Here is a 13,120-nt window from a genome sequence, read left to right as displayed (position 1 = left end):
AGGTAATCCTCTTCTATGATCTTGCATACACATAACTTTAGATAAGAACCCTGCAAAGACATACCCTTCCAGACCCTCAAGCAACTCAAGAATATGTTTCCCATATAACATAATACACCTCATAATATTTTGATGAGATTACATTTTTGGCCACATAAAACAGGCAATCTGACTACCTTCGGGGATTTCCATTAATGTAATCTGACTACAACAAATTCCATATACAATTTTTAAGGTTGCATATTTTTGTAAAATAATTTGTAAGGTTTTCTCCGATAAAAAAAAGTAAAAATCTTGTCAAACAATCCTAAAGTACGATGTTACGGGTCTCCATTTTGCAGAATAAGAAACTTAATATGGTGTTTTAAGTTGCGTTCTCTTTTAATAGACATAGACTATATTTTTGAGTTAGACTCTACCTTGAATAAGTTAAATAAAATATCTTTATCTTTTAAGATTGAACAATTTTGTGAATTATTGAGAAAGATTCATAAAGAAAAATGGAAGTGTAAGTGTAAATAACTATTTAATGTAAGTGTAAATAAAGTAAGTTAAAGAAAAATGTATACACTTGGTTTGAGAGAGATAAAATAGGGCATTGAATAGAGAAAGTAGAAAATGCAAAGATGAAAGCATTGGTGTTGTGATGACCATTTCCTATAATTTTCATGTCCTTCACATGGTTGATAGGAAGAGAAACATATCTTTATTGGGTCACTTTGTAACTGATCTTGGGAAGGAGGTGTTACTATCTATATAGAGGTGATGATATATATATATATATATATTTCACAATTTTTTTTATCATCAAAGAATAAATAAAATAAAATGAAGCACTTCAGGGGTGCCCCAACCCTTATACACAAAACAAAACCAGTTTCCTTACACCCAACTAGCTAAGAATCCAACAGAAGCTACACCACATTACCCAAAATTACAATCCAAAACAAGAAACATAGTCCCTAATAACATAAACTCACCCGTGAAACACACCCTCATCATAAACAGAGAACCAAACACTTAAACCATGTTTTTGCCAACAGTCGAACAAATGTCAAAACCTAATTACCAAAAACACAAAAAAACAACCAAACCTGCAAGAAGAAATCATAAGCCACATAGACCTGCACACAACACAAACACCTTCCAAGCGCAACCCAAAGGTACACACCTCAATCCAACCATGCCAGGTGGGAGGACCCGATGAAACCTGCACAAAACACACCACTACTATGTGATACGCGTAAAGATGATGCTTTACACCACAATGTTAAATTGCTAGTTTTTTTTTTTTTTTTACATTTTACATAGTTTTATAGTGTTATGTTTTTTTATCAACCGAGGGAATTCAAGTTTTCAAATCATATATAATGCAAAGTTTAAGAATAAAAAACCAAAAAGTCAATATTACGATTTTAAAATGTTTAATATAATATCTTTGAGTTTTTTTTTTCGAAAAAATTAAATAATTATATTTTTATTTTATATATAAATTTGTCGTGTTTAATATATATAGTTTTTTAGAATTATTGATTTTTTAGTAAAAAAATAAAAACATATTAAAAAAGATATTTGAATTATCTTAATCTATCTGCAATCTTAAATATTTATAAAATTTATATATATATATATAAACAACTTTCGGTTAATTCGGGGACAAAAATTAACATACCACTTAGTTACGGGAATAAATTCGATTGTTGAAAAATAAATAAATTTTGTTGTTAATTTGGTGATAGAAATTAACATTTTCATTTAGTCACCAAAATGAATTTAGATGCTGAAAAATAAATAAATTTGGTAGTTAATTCGGTGAAAGTAATTAACACTTCCATTTAGCCATCGAAATTAATTCGGTCACTAAAAAATAAACACATTTTGGTCGCTAAGTTGGTGACAGAAATTAACACTTCCATTTAGTCATCGAATTTATTTCGGTCACTGATAAATACAGGACTCATTCGCTACTTCGATTGCGAATTTAACTATTTTTAATTTATTCAATACAGTCACTGATTTAGAGACCACATTTTTTGCTACTTTCATTTTCGGTCACAAAACTAACTAAAATATTTAACACTTTATTCATACCCTATTTTGATTGCAGATTTGATATTCAGAACAGTTGATGACTATTTCAATCACAATTTGTGACGAATGTATTTCGATCACTAAATGTGATAACTAAATTGTTATTTTTTTTAGTGAAGTGTTTCAATTTATTAATTTTATCCTTTACTAATAAAAAAAATTCAAAGAAGAGAATGAAGTTATGTAACTAAGTACTTAATGTTTGAAATAACATCAAAATGACCCATAAATCATGCAAGTTTGTGCATTGTTTAAGCATCACATTAAGTTGATTTGAAGTGTTGGAAAAAGTGAGAGAATAATAATAATTTTAGTAAACGAATATTATTTTTTTAATAAATATATTACTTTATATATTATAAACACATTAATATCACTTTAATTAGGTTCAAATTAGAAATAAATATTAATATTTTATTAGAATTGTGAACTTTAAAGTTTCTTAGAAGCTCAAATTACAATTATTTTGTTATACAGATAAAGTATTTGAGATAAATAGGAATATATTTACTCCTAAGAATAAAAAATAAAATATTCTACTATTTTATTTTTATTTTTTTATTGGCAATAAACAATTAAGATAAATCGGCTCAATTAAGGGGTGATTCAACCCTTATACAGAGAATAAAATATAAAATTCTTTTCCCTCTTCTTATCTAAAACCCACAGATTAATCTTCTACTTCCTTTCCCAACACTAAAACTTATCAAAAGACAACATACTACACCATTATTAAATCGAGTACATACATATCAGGGGTTCTAGACACCATTCAGAAGAAACTCATTGATGGTATCTTTAAATTGATCCAGGACCAAACCTTGACCTGTGCCAAAGAAAATACTTCGGTATGATCGACCACTCCTCCTTTAAACAAACAATTATTCTTGTGTCTCCAAATCTCGGTGACCAAATCTATCCAAATATTACCCATAATAAGATTAACTGAATTAGGTGCATCCAAAATTTTGAAATGTTCAAAATGTAACTCGGGAACAATAAGATCTACTGAATTCAATCCTAATCAGTCATAACATAGGTTCCAAATTCTCCAAACAACCATGCAACTGAAGAAAATATGATTTGTTGACTCCTCTGATCGCCTGCATAAGCTGCAAATATTATTCTCAATTTGAATCTCTCGTCTCTTCAGATTTATCTTTGTGGCTACCTATTAATTTAAAGGATTTCAATAAAAGTATAAAAGGACAATTTATATCATATATAATAAATATGATAAATAATATTTAATTTTCACGATGAATATATTAATAAATTGTATGAATAAAGCTACATATCAATAAATATGAAAGTTAATAATTATAATGTACAAACATTATATCACATTTTAGTAAACATAAGTAATAAATTACATGCTGATAAAAAAAAGTAATAAATTACATATTTAAAAATATAATCAATAACTATTATTAATTGATTTCCCTCTCATTAAAAACATATTTAATGTATGTTCTTATTTTTTATGCAAAGTTCTATTTAATTAAATTACAATACCTAATTCAATTCCAAGCCCACTCTTCAACTTATGCCAATCTCACTCTTATCAAACATGCAAAGATTAATCACTTGTCTTTTTATTCTTGGTTTTGTTCCACCATGTTTGTGTGAGGTGGAGTGTTAGAACCCAAAACAAAACTTATAATGTGATAGATTATGGTGCTCATGGTGATGGCAAATTAAATGATTCTGGGGTACTTGTTTTCCATGAACTTTTTTTTTTCTTTTTCTTTTTCTTTGTCTTAATTTCGTCTTATTTATATGAGAAATGCCACTTTTATTTGATAATTTTTTGTATAAATCTATGTGTTTTGGATTGATGTAGGCTTTTGTGAGTGCATGGAAAGACACATGTGGAACACAAGGGACACCAACTCTTCTTATACCACAAAATGGAGTATTCTTGCTGAAAGGCATAGCCCTCAATGGTCCTTGCAATGCCACAAATGTTAATATTAAGGTACAACATCTTTAATTTTGGATTGATTTACTTTAAAAAAATAGTGGTATAAAATAATTTTCTTTGATTGCAATGAATTTTAATTTTATTGTTATAAATATGTGATATTTTTCTTGTAGTGTGTATATATTTTTTTTTAATTTTGAATTTTTTTCTCTCTCAAAAAATGTTTTAACTTTTCTCGCAATTCTTAAGAAGGATATGGAGAATATAAAACAGAGTTAGCACATCAAGCCAATGAAGAATACTAAATCACAAATATATTTAATTTAGTTTCAATTAACATTAAAAAATTTTAAAAAAAATCGACAAAAAATATTAAATTTTAAATGGAAGAAAAATATATATGCAAAGCATAAGTAGGTGTGAAATACTATGCATTGAAAATTTTTGATGTTCTTAGCAGCATTGATGATATGTTCCCCACGGAATTGTAACCTCTTATTTCCTTCATTGCCTTCATTTTTTGGTTCCTTTATTCACTCCTTCAAACTTCATCATTAAAGAAATTTCATTTAGAGAAAGACGTATAATATAAGAAAAGGAGAACTCTCTTAACCAAGCAAATCCTTCTTGCAAATGATAAATGTTTCTCTTTTTAAGAAATTAGTTTTTTCCTAAACTTTTCTAACACGTTTCCCAAAAACCAGATTTTTTGTGATTTCCTCCAACCAACAAACCAAAATATTTAAAGGGAATGATCATAATCTTGCCATTCAAAAGGTTAGAGAACAAGTCTAGTTGTAGTTTTGTAGTTGGTTAACTCCTAAACCTTCAATTTTTGTCTTACTAAAGTTAACCCTCAAATCGGACGTCATCTCAAAAGCATCCAAGTATCTTCTTTTTTTTTTATCAGTGAAAAATAAATTAATTTAAAGGAGACACTTAAGGGGTGTTCCAACTTTTATACAATGCATAAATCCAATAAAACCACTAGCAAGATACCTTCTAGCTAGACTAACAATTGTTGTTTTACAATTAAAAACCAGCACCACCAACCATGCAACAAACAAAACCTCAAAACCAGAACAAACAAGTTTACATCTTTTACAATAAAAAAAGAGCATAGATAAGCCCAACTATAGATAACTTTCATGAATCTCAAAGAGACTTGCAACATGCTCATTAGATTTCCTTCATGAATCTCTTGTTATCTAATGCCTACAATTATCGTTAAAGCTTGCCTAAACACCTCCGACTCTGCCAACACCTTCGCGTAACCTTCGACCTCAATTCAGCTCAACTCCTTCCTGCACAGTCACCTCCTGCACACCTGTCTAGTCCATCACACTCTTTTTGTGGACTGTTCCTTAATTGTATCCCACTCCTTCCAGCACAGGTATTCAACCTGAACCCCCATTCTGCACCGCTCTCGCAAGTCGAACCAGATACCCTGTTCCACAAAAACAAACCTTTCCTAGGAAGTAGCTAAGATATTAGTATCTCTATGGGATTAAAATAAGATTGCAGAGCTAAGAACTTATCCCTGATTCTAAATCACACTACTCCCATCCCACCAACAAAACCTTACAACCCTGCCAAAACTTACCTACTTACCTTTACCTCTAATTCTACCACTTCCTTTCAACGCTTACCATCTACTATCAACTTTTGATACACAAGATAGGATGCAAAAGCCAATCAGAAAAAGAATAGCTAAATGACTTCAACCTATACCTCAGCCATAACCATGTTTTAAGTTGAGCCATATGAAATACTTCCTCCGTATCAACTCTACATTGCTTAAAGACAATTTTATTCCTCTGATCCCAGATACTCCAAACTATAATTGTCCAAACACCTTTCCACATAATATTTTGTTTAAATTTTAACTGAACCAAGAAAAAACTCTCGAAGTGGTCAATAGTACTCTTATGTTGTACAAACATAATTCCAATCCATCAATAGCACCAGTTTCATACTTGTAGTGCGTACTCACAATCCAAGAACAAGTGTTGAGAGGATTCTGGCCACTTTTGACAAAGAGCACAGACAGATGTGATGATCCCTACACCTCTTCTTGATAGGTTTAGCCTTGTCGGTAATCCATCCAATAAGACCTCCACGCTGTAATTTGGACATTTGGAAACGCTCTAGACATCCAGAGGAGTTCAAAAAATTCACTCTTATTACAAAGGTCACTCTTAGCAACACAGTCATATGCATTTTTAACTGAGAATTCCCCGCCTTTCCAAGTCATTCAATCCTTTACCTCCCTATCTAGTTTAACACTGGCCAAAGATCTTAACAATTCATCCTGTAAAGCCATTTCCCATTTGAATCCAGTACGTCTCCATCTTAAGTTCCAAACCCACATCGAGTCAGCCCAATTACCAACCTCTTCCACCTTTAGCCCTTGATCTACTGACAAAGAATAAAGCATAAGGTAGACTGACTTTAGGCTGTTATTATTAAACCAAGAGTCCTCCCAAAATCTCACCTTGTCCCCAACACCAATCTTCCAAACAATTTCTTTACGGAACCACCCCGACGAACTTTCCTCACCACACACCTTGGTAAGGTCTCTCGACCACCATGATTGATATTTTATAGGAATAGGAGACTGTCCTATCCCACTTCCATACTTAGGCTGTATAATCTCTAATCCCTCTCTCTTCTCCTTGGAGCCTCCATTTCCACTTGGCCAACATCGCGTAGTTAAAACAACGAATATCCTTGATCCCTAGTCCTCCCCCCTCCCTTACTCTGCACAGGTTTTCCAACTAACCCATGAGATTATTCTCCTGTCCTTCCCCCAGCCCCAGAAAAATCTTCTTTGAATACTAATCAAATTTTTATATATCGAATTAGGGGATTTGAAGACAGAAAAATAAAATAGAGGGATAGATGATTACACCGATTTAATTAGGCATACTCTTCCTGCAAAAGATAAAAATTCCCCCTCTAAGAAATTAGTTTAATCCTAATCTTGTTCATTATATGTTCCCAGAATTGGCCTTTCCTAGGGTTACCACCAACAACCATACCCAGCTCAATAACCTTGCATAGCAATCAAAAGAAGTTCTTTCAATGTTTAGAGTTGCTATTTTAGATTTGTGAAAATTGATTTTTAAACCAAATGCAAGCTCATAACAGCTAAGAATAGCTTTGATTGTAAGCACATTTTGAAAGTTATCTTCACACATAAGAAGTGTGTCGTCTGCAAATTGCAAAATACGCAACTCAACAAGCCTACCAACTTTCACGTAAGCATGCTCTTAACTGCCAAAATACTACTTGCATTAGCCTCACTGGAAAAAAAAAAGGTATCCTCCGCGAATTGTAAGAATGCAACAAGAATCCTTCTTTGCCCCTACACTAATACCATTAAGAACACTCTTAGCTTTGATCTGTCTCACAACCCCTACCAGTACCTCTGCCACTATAAGAAACAAAAAAGTCGATAGAGGGTCACCTTCTCTAAGCCCTCTAGAGGGTCTAAACTCATTAATAGGGTTGTCATTTACTAATATTGAGAGAGAAGTTGAGCTTAAACAACTATTAATTTAAGAGATCCTGGTATTAGAAAATCTTAAACTTAACATCATGTAGTTTAAGGAGTCACATTTATTGTATACTTTCTCAAAGTCTACTTTAATAATAACACCTTGGTTTTGACTCCATTTTCCATCCTCAATCGTCTCATTAGTCACGACAACACTATATAATAAAATCCTATGCTCTGAGAAAAGTATATTTTTGACATCAATTACATTTGTTAAAACAAATATCAGCCTATTTGCAAGCAACTTTGATATCATCGTATAAAGACAATCAGATGACCCATTATTGTTAAAATCTTCTGAATAATATTCTTTAACAATGAGTTAATGGACGAAATTAACAATAAAGAAGGTTTTGTAACACTTGCATCTCAAGAAAGAACTGTAATTACTTGAATGAAACAAAATTACATAGGCTAAATTGTATAACATGAGAGATTCTTAGTTAAAAGATACAATTTAGGTTATATATTGATTTCCTTTGAAGTAAAATTACAATTACAAAATATTGATTCTTCTTAATCTCTATTTAGCTGAGTTTAGTTTATTTGTTCATTTAGTTTGTTTAATTTTGGAGGAATCTATAAGTTGTATCACTTGTTGACTTGTTGAAGAATTGCTTCTTTTTTCAGCAGAAATTAATTAGTAATGCTAAGGAGACATTTCAAATAGTTGCTTAAAAAAAATTCTCTATTTCATAATCATTAAACAAAATTTTCAAACAACATTTATGTTCAAAGAAATGTATTTATGGCTATGAAACCTATATCTAAAATTATGTGGCTACAAAATATCTTGCAGCTTGAAGGGAAAATAGTTGCACCTAGCAAGGATGAATGGGAAAAAGTTATGACAAGTAATTTGATTCTATTCTCAAACCTAAATGGTCTCTCAATTGATGGAAGTGGAGGATCAATCGAGGGCAATGGTTCTTCTTGGTGGGAATGCATAAGTTGTGGACGACCAACGGTTTGACTGTTCTATCATAACCTTTGTTTTTACAATGAAACACAATACATTTGATCCTAGGTTAAAGTAAGTAAATATGACAATTTAAAACTTTTATTACTGATTTGATATTTTTTTTACGAAATTAGGTTAAATTGTGGAAAATCAAAACGATTTTAAGTTAAAATTTATGTGGTTTTTTGAATAACTTTATTTAATTACATTAATTAAGCAAATTTCTACATAGATAACACAATTTTAGTTAAGTAACCCAATTAAATAAAATTGTGTAGATAACACGAATTTTAGTTTAAAATTATTTTGATCTCCTACAACTTAATCTAATTTCGTAATTTTTTTTTCCAAATAATAAAAATTTAAAAAATTATCCCATTTACGTACTTTAGTTCAAAAATATCTATATGAAGTGATAAATTGCAAGTTGGAACGTAACATGTTATATTTTGAAGTTATATTCTGTACATATGTTAAAGACTAAATTTTGCATGTGGTTGATGCAGATTCTTAGATTCAAATTTTGTAATGATCTTACTGTTAGTAATCTGAACATCACTAACAGCCCAAAAGCTCACATAAGGATAAATAACTGTGAGAATGCCACATTCTCTAATATCACCATTCATTCTCCTGGTGACAGCTTCAACACTGATGGAATTGACATTTTCACTTCCAAAAATATCTTGATTCAAGATTCCACCATACACTGTGGTAAACCAACCATGTTTCCATTTTATGTGCATGAATCAAATTTCAACGTTGCATGGTTTTAAAATGATCACAACTTGTTCAACTGTGATTCTGAAAAGGTGATGATTGTATCGCCATCAGTGGTGGCTCCTCTCACATCAATGCTACTGGAATTGCTTGTGGACCAGGCCATGGAATAAGGTTTGTTTATGTAAATATTTGATGGAATTATCACACACTTGCACATGGGATCACACTGTAAATGTTCAGTCAGTATCTTTTGTCACTCTCAAATTCAACAAACCTCATTCATCATTAACATGAACAAATTTATCAGCATTGGAAGCCTGGGTAGAGACGAATCTTATGAAACAGTGGAAGAGGTTTACGTAAGAAATTGCAGCTTCACCAACACTACAAATGGAGCAAGAATCAAGACAGCACCGGTAACTATTTTCATTTCATGTTATTCTTTATTCTTAAAAAAAACATATGTTGGAGATCTAACATCGACTAGAGAGTAGGACATTTCATTGTATACAAGTGGGTGCAAGCCTCACCGAACCAGTTTTATGGGGTCGAGTTATGCTTAAAGTCTCATTCGTAATATGGTATCAAAATCATTTCGAGTCTATCTTAACGAGTTATCGGATCATCCGCTATCGGACCACCCGCTATCGGACTGTTATCGGACCACCCGCTATCAGACCGTTATCGGACCACCCGCTATCAGACCGTTATCGGACCACCCGCTATTGGACCGTTATCGGACCACCCATAATATGTTATGAGGTGTGTTGGAAATCACACATCAACTAGAGACTAAGACATTTCATTATATATAGATGAGTACAAACCTTACCTTGAACCAGTTTTATAGAGTTGAGTTAAGCTTAAAATTCATTTTATAAAGTGTGGAATGTTTTGCAGGGTGGATCAGGTTATGCAAGAAACATCACTTTTGAGGACATCACATTAATGGAGGTTAAGAACCCAATAATTATAGACCAGTACTACCCCAAGAAAAATTCAACGGTATACTCTTAACTTTATGCTTGTGTTATATCTTTGGGATTTCAACTTATTGCTTATTAATGTTGCATGTTTAAATTTGGGGTACTTAGACTAAAGCATTGAACGTGAGTGATGTGACATTCCGTGGATTTAATGGAACATCTGCAACTGCTGACGCAATTACCTTGAATTGCTCAGTACCTGGTTGTTTCAACATTGTACTGGATGATATTGACATTGTCTCCTCTCAGTCAGGAAAACCAGTTTCTTGTTCTTGCAACAATGCTCATGGAACTGTTACATCTACCAATCCAAATTGTTCTTTATCGTCATACATATATAGGCAAAGTAATGTGTAGTACGATATCTTCTTTTATGAAAACTACTATAAGAGGTATGAGTTTATTTCTCCTTCCATAATTATTTTGTGTTTATCTTAGGAACTTAGAATCATTGGTCGACTGAGAAAGGATGTTCTAAAACTTGTATCTTAAATTTGAGTTATAATATTCATATAGATTTTGATGATATATATTGATCTTGTGATTCGAGTAAAATTTTTTTTTCTTACAAAATGTATATTTTTTTTTATTCAACAATAAATAAATAAATATGAAGTATTGTAGGAATGTTTGAACTCTGTTACACTACAAGAAAATTATGAAATAGAAACTAAATTTAGAGACAAAAAATAATTAATTGGTATAGTGATTAAATTATAAACCATTTTAGAAACTAAAAACTTTTGGTTTCTAAATTAGTTTATATTATTGTTAAATGGTTTCTAAATTGATATATAATTAGCTACCAAGGTTTTTGCTACTAAATTTAGAATATAAATAATTGGTAGTTAAAATTTTGGTAGCTAATTAGAATCAATTTAGAAATTATTTAACAATAATAGAAACTAATTTAGAAACTAAAAAAAAAATTAGTCTCTAAAATATTCTCTAATTTAATCACTAATACAACTAATTATTTTTTGTCTATAGAATTAATTTTTATTTCATAATTTTCTTGTAGTGTTATAGTAAATGTGTTATAAGTTTTGCATAATTTCCAAAAATTCAAACATTTAATAAAATGAGTGTCTCTAGCAGCCAAAAAATTATAAATGTAGTATTGCCTATCAGATGTGAATAGTCATGCAAACAAGAAAAAAAAGCATATTTCCAAAGTAAAGTTGCACCCAAGATAATTGCAACAAAAATAGCTGGAAGCTTCATAATTTAACACGCATTTTTGTGAACGATTCATATATGTTTTTTTTGGAAAAAATCACAGCAAATTGTGTTTCTAAAATGATATAATTTTTAACGGAAATTATTTAGAGGAGGTTAATATAACTTGAATTGATTTAATTAATTTAATAGAGATTTTTTTAACATTTAAAATTTCAATAATTATTTTAAAATCTTCACAAAATTATCTAGAATTTTTTAACTTTCGTTAAATTTTAAAAATTTGTTTTAAAATATCAACAAAATAATGAAAGTTTATTTTAACTTTCGTTAAATTTTAAAGGTTTATTCTAAAACCTCAAAAATAACTTTTTTAACGTTAATTAAATTCCAAAACTTTATTCTAAAATTTCAATAAAATAACAGATTTTTTTTTAATTTTTAGTAAGTTTCAAAAGTTTATTTTAATTGCTTATTTCAACAGTGTTTTGATTTTATCCCTATAAAATATTTTTTTATTTTATCTTAGAGTTTTCATATTGTTTAAAATGATTTAATCTTGATCTCTATAAAACTTTAAAAGCACTAATTTATTTTCTAAATTTCATATCAACATAATAAATAAATGAAATTTGTATTAAGAATGTAGAAATATTTTTTAAAGTACTAATTTTAGTTTAATTAATTTTCATTAAACACATAAACCACTAATAAAATTCACATTATAATATCAATTAAAAAAAAGTCAACTCTTTGTAATGAATGAAACCAAAGATATGTAAGGTTTAATGTTATTATTGTACTTAATATATAAAGATCAAGTTTTAATATTGAGTATGTTTATGAAATGTATTATATAACAATAACAATAATAATTATAATTGTGTATTATATGTATTAAATATAATATTTATTTTCATCTCTTAAAATATAATAGTTAAAATAAATAATTGTACTAAACATATATTTATTAATTATATGTATTATACAGTAATTACTTAAAATAAGCAATATTAGTATTAAATAAACTACTAAATGTGTATTTTTCATATAAATTTATATATAAGAAAACTGTATTATTAAATAAAATTTAATAATTATAATATCATAACTATAAACTCACTTTATTAATATATATTTCACTTAAATAGAAAAAAATACTTATTTAATTTATCAAGTGCAACATATAAAGTAAGTGTCACAAGCTTATATAAATTAAACATAATATATAATTAATATTTGGCAAAATTAATATTATTGGAAGTTAAGTTACACATATTTACTATAAATTTTATTTACCATTGAAAACATTTAACATATAGTTTCTAGTTTTTTTACCCCTTTTTCTCCCACAGTTTTTCTGATGCAAAGTTCTATTTAATTAAACTCACTTTATTAATATATATTTCACTTAAATAGAAAACAATACTTATTTAATTTATCAAGTGCAACATATAAAGTAAGTATCACAAGTTTATATAAATTAAACATAATATATAATTAATATTTGGAAAAATTAATATTATTGGAAGTTAAGTTACACATGTTTACTATAAATTTTATTTACCATTGAAAACATTTAAAATATGGTTTCTAGTTTTTTTTACCCCTTTTTTCTCCCACAGTTTTTCTGATGCAAAGTTCTATTTAATTAAACCCCAACACCTCTCCTTTCCCTAATTATGCATTAGTCCACT

General features: G+C 29.5%; 1 pseudogene; it reads left to right on the top strand.

Moving 5' to 3' along the window:
* The first annotated feature begins 3,617 nt into the window (after positions 1 to 3,617).
* LOC137813056 (probable polygalacturonase At3g15720) lies at positions 3,618 to 10,601 on the top strand (annotated as a pseudogene).
* Positions 10,602 to 13,120: the final 2,519 nt, after the last annotated feature.

This window comes from Phaseolus vulgaris, chromosome 10, assembly GCF_000499845.2.
Source record: "Phaseolus vulgaris cultivar G19833 chromosome 10, P. vulgaris v2.0, whole genome shotgun sequence".
Classification (NCBI taxonomy): domain Eukaryota; kingdom Viridiplantae; phylum Streptophyta; class Magnoliopsida; order Fabales; family Fabaceae; genus Phaseolus; species Phaseolus vulgaris.
Note: the sequence above shows the minus strand (reverse complement) of the source record. Positions and strands in the feature narration are given on the sequence as shown.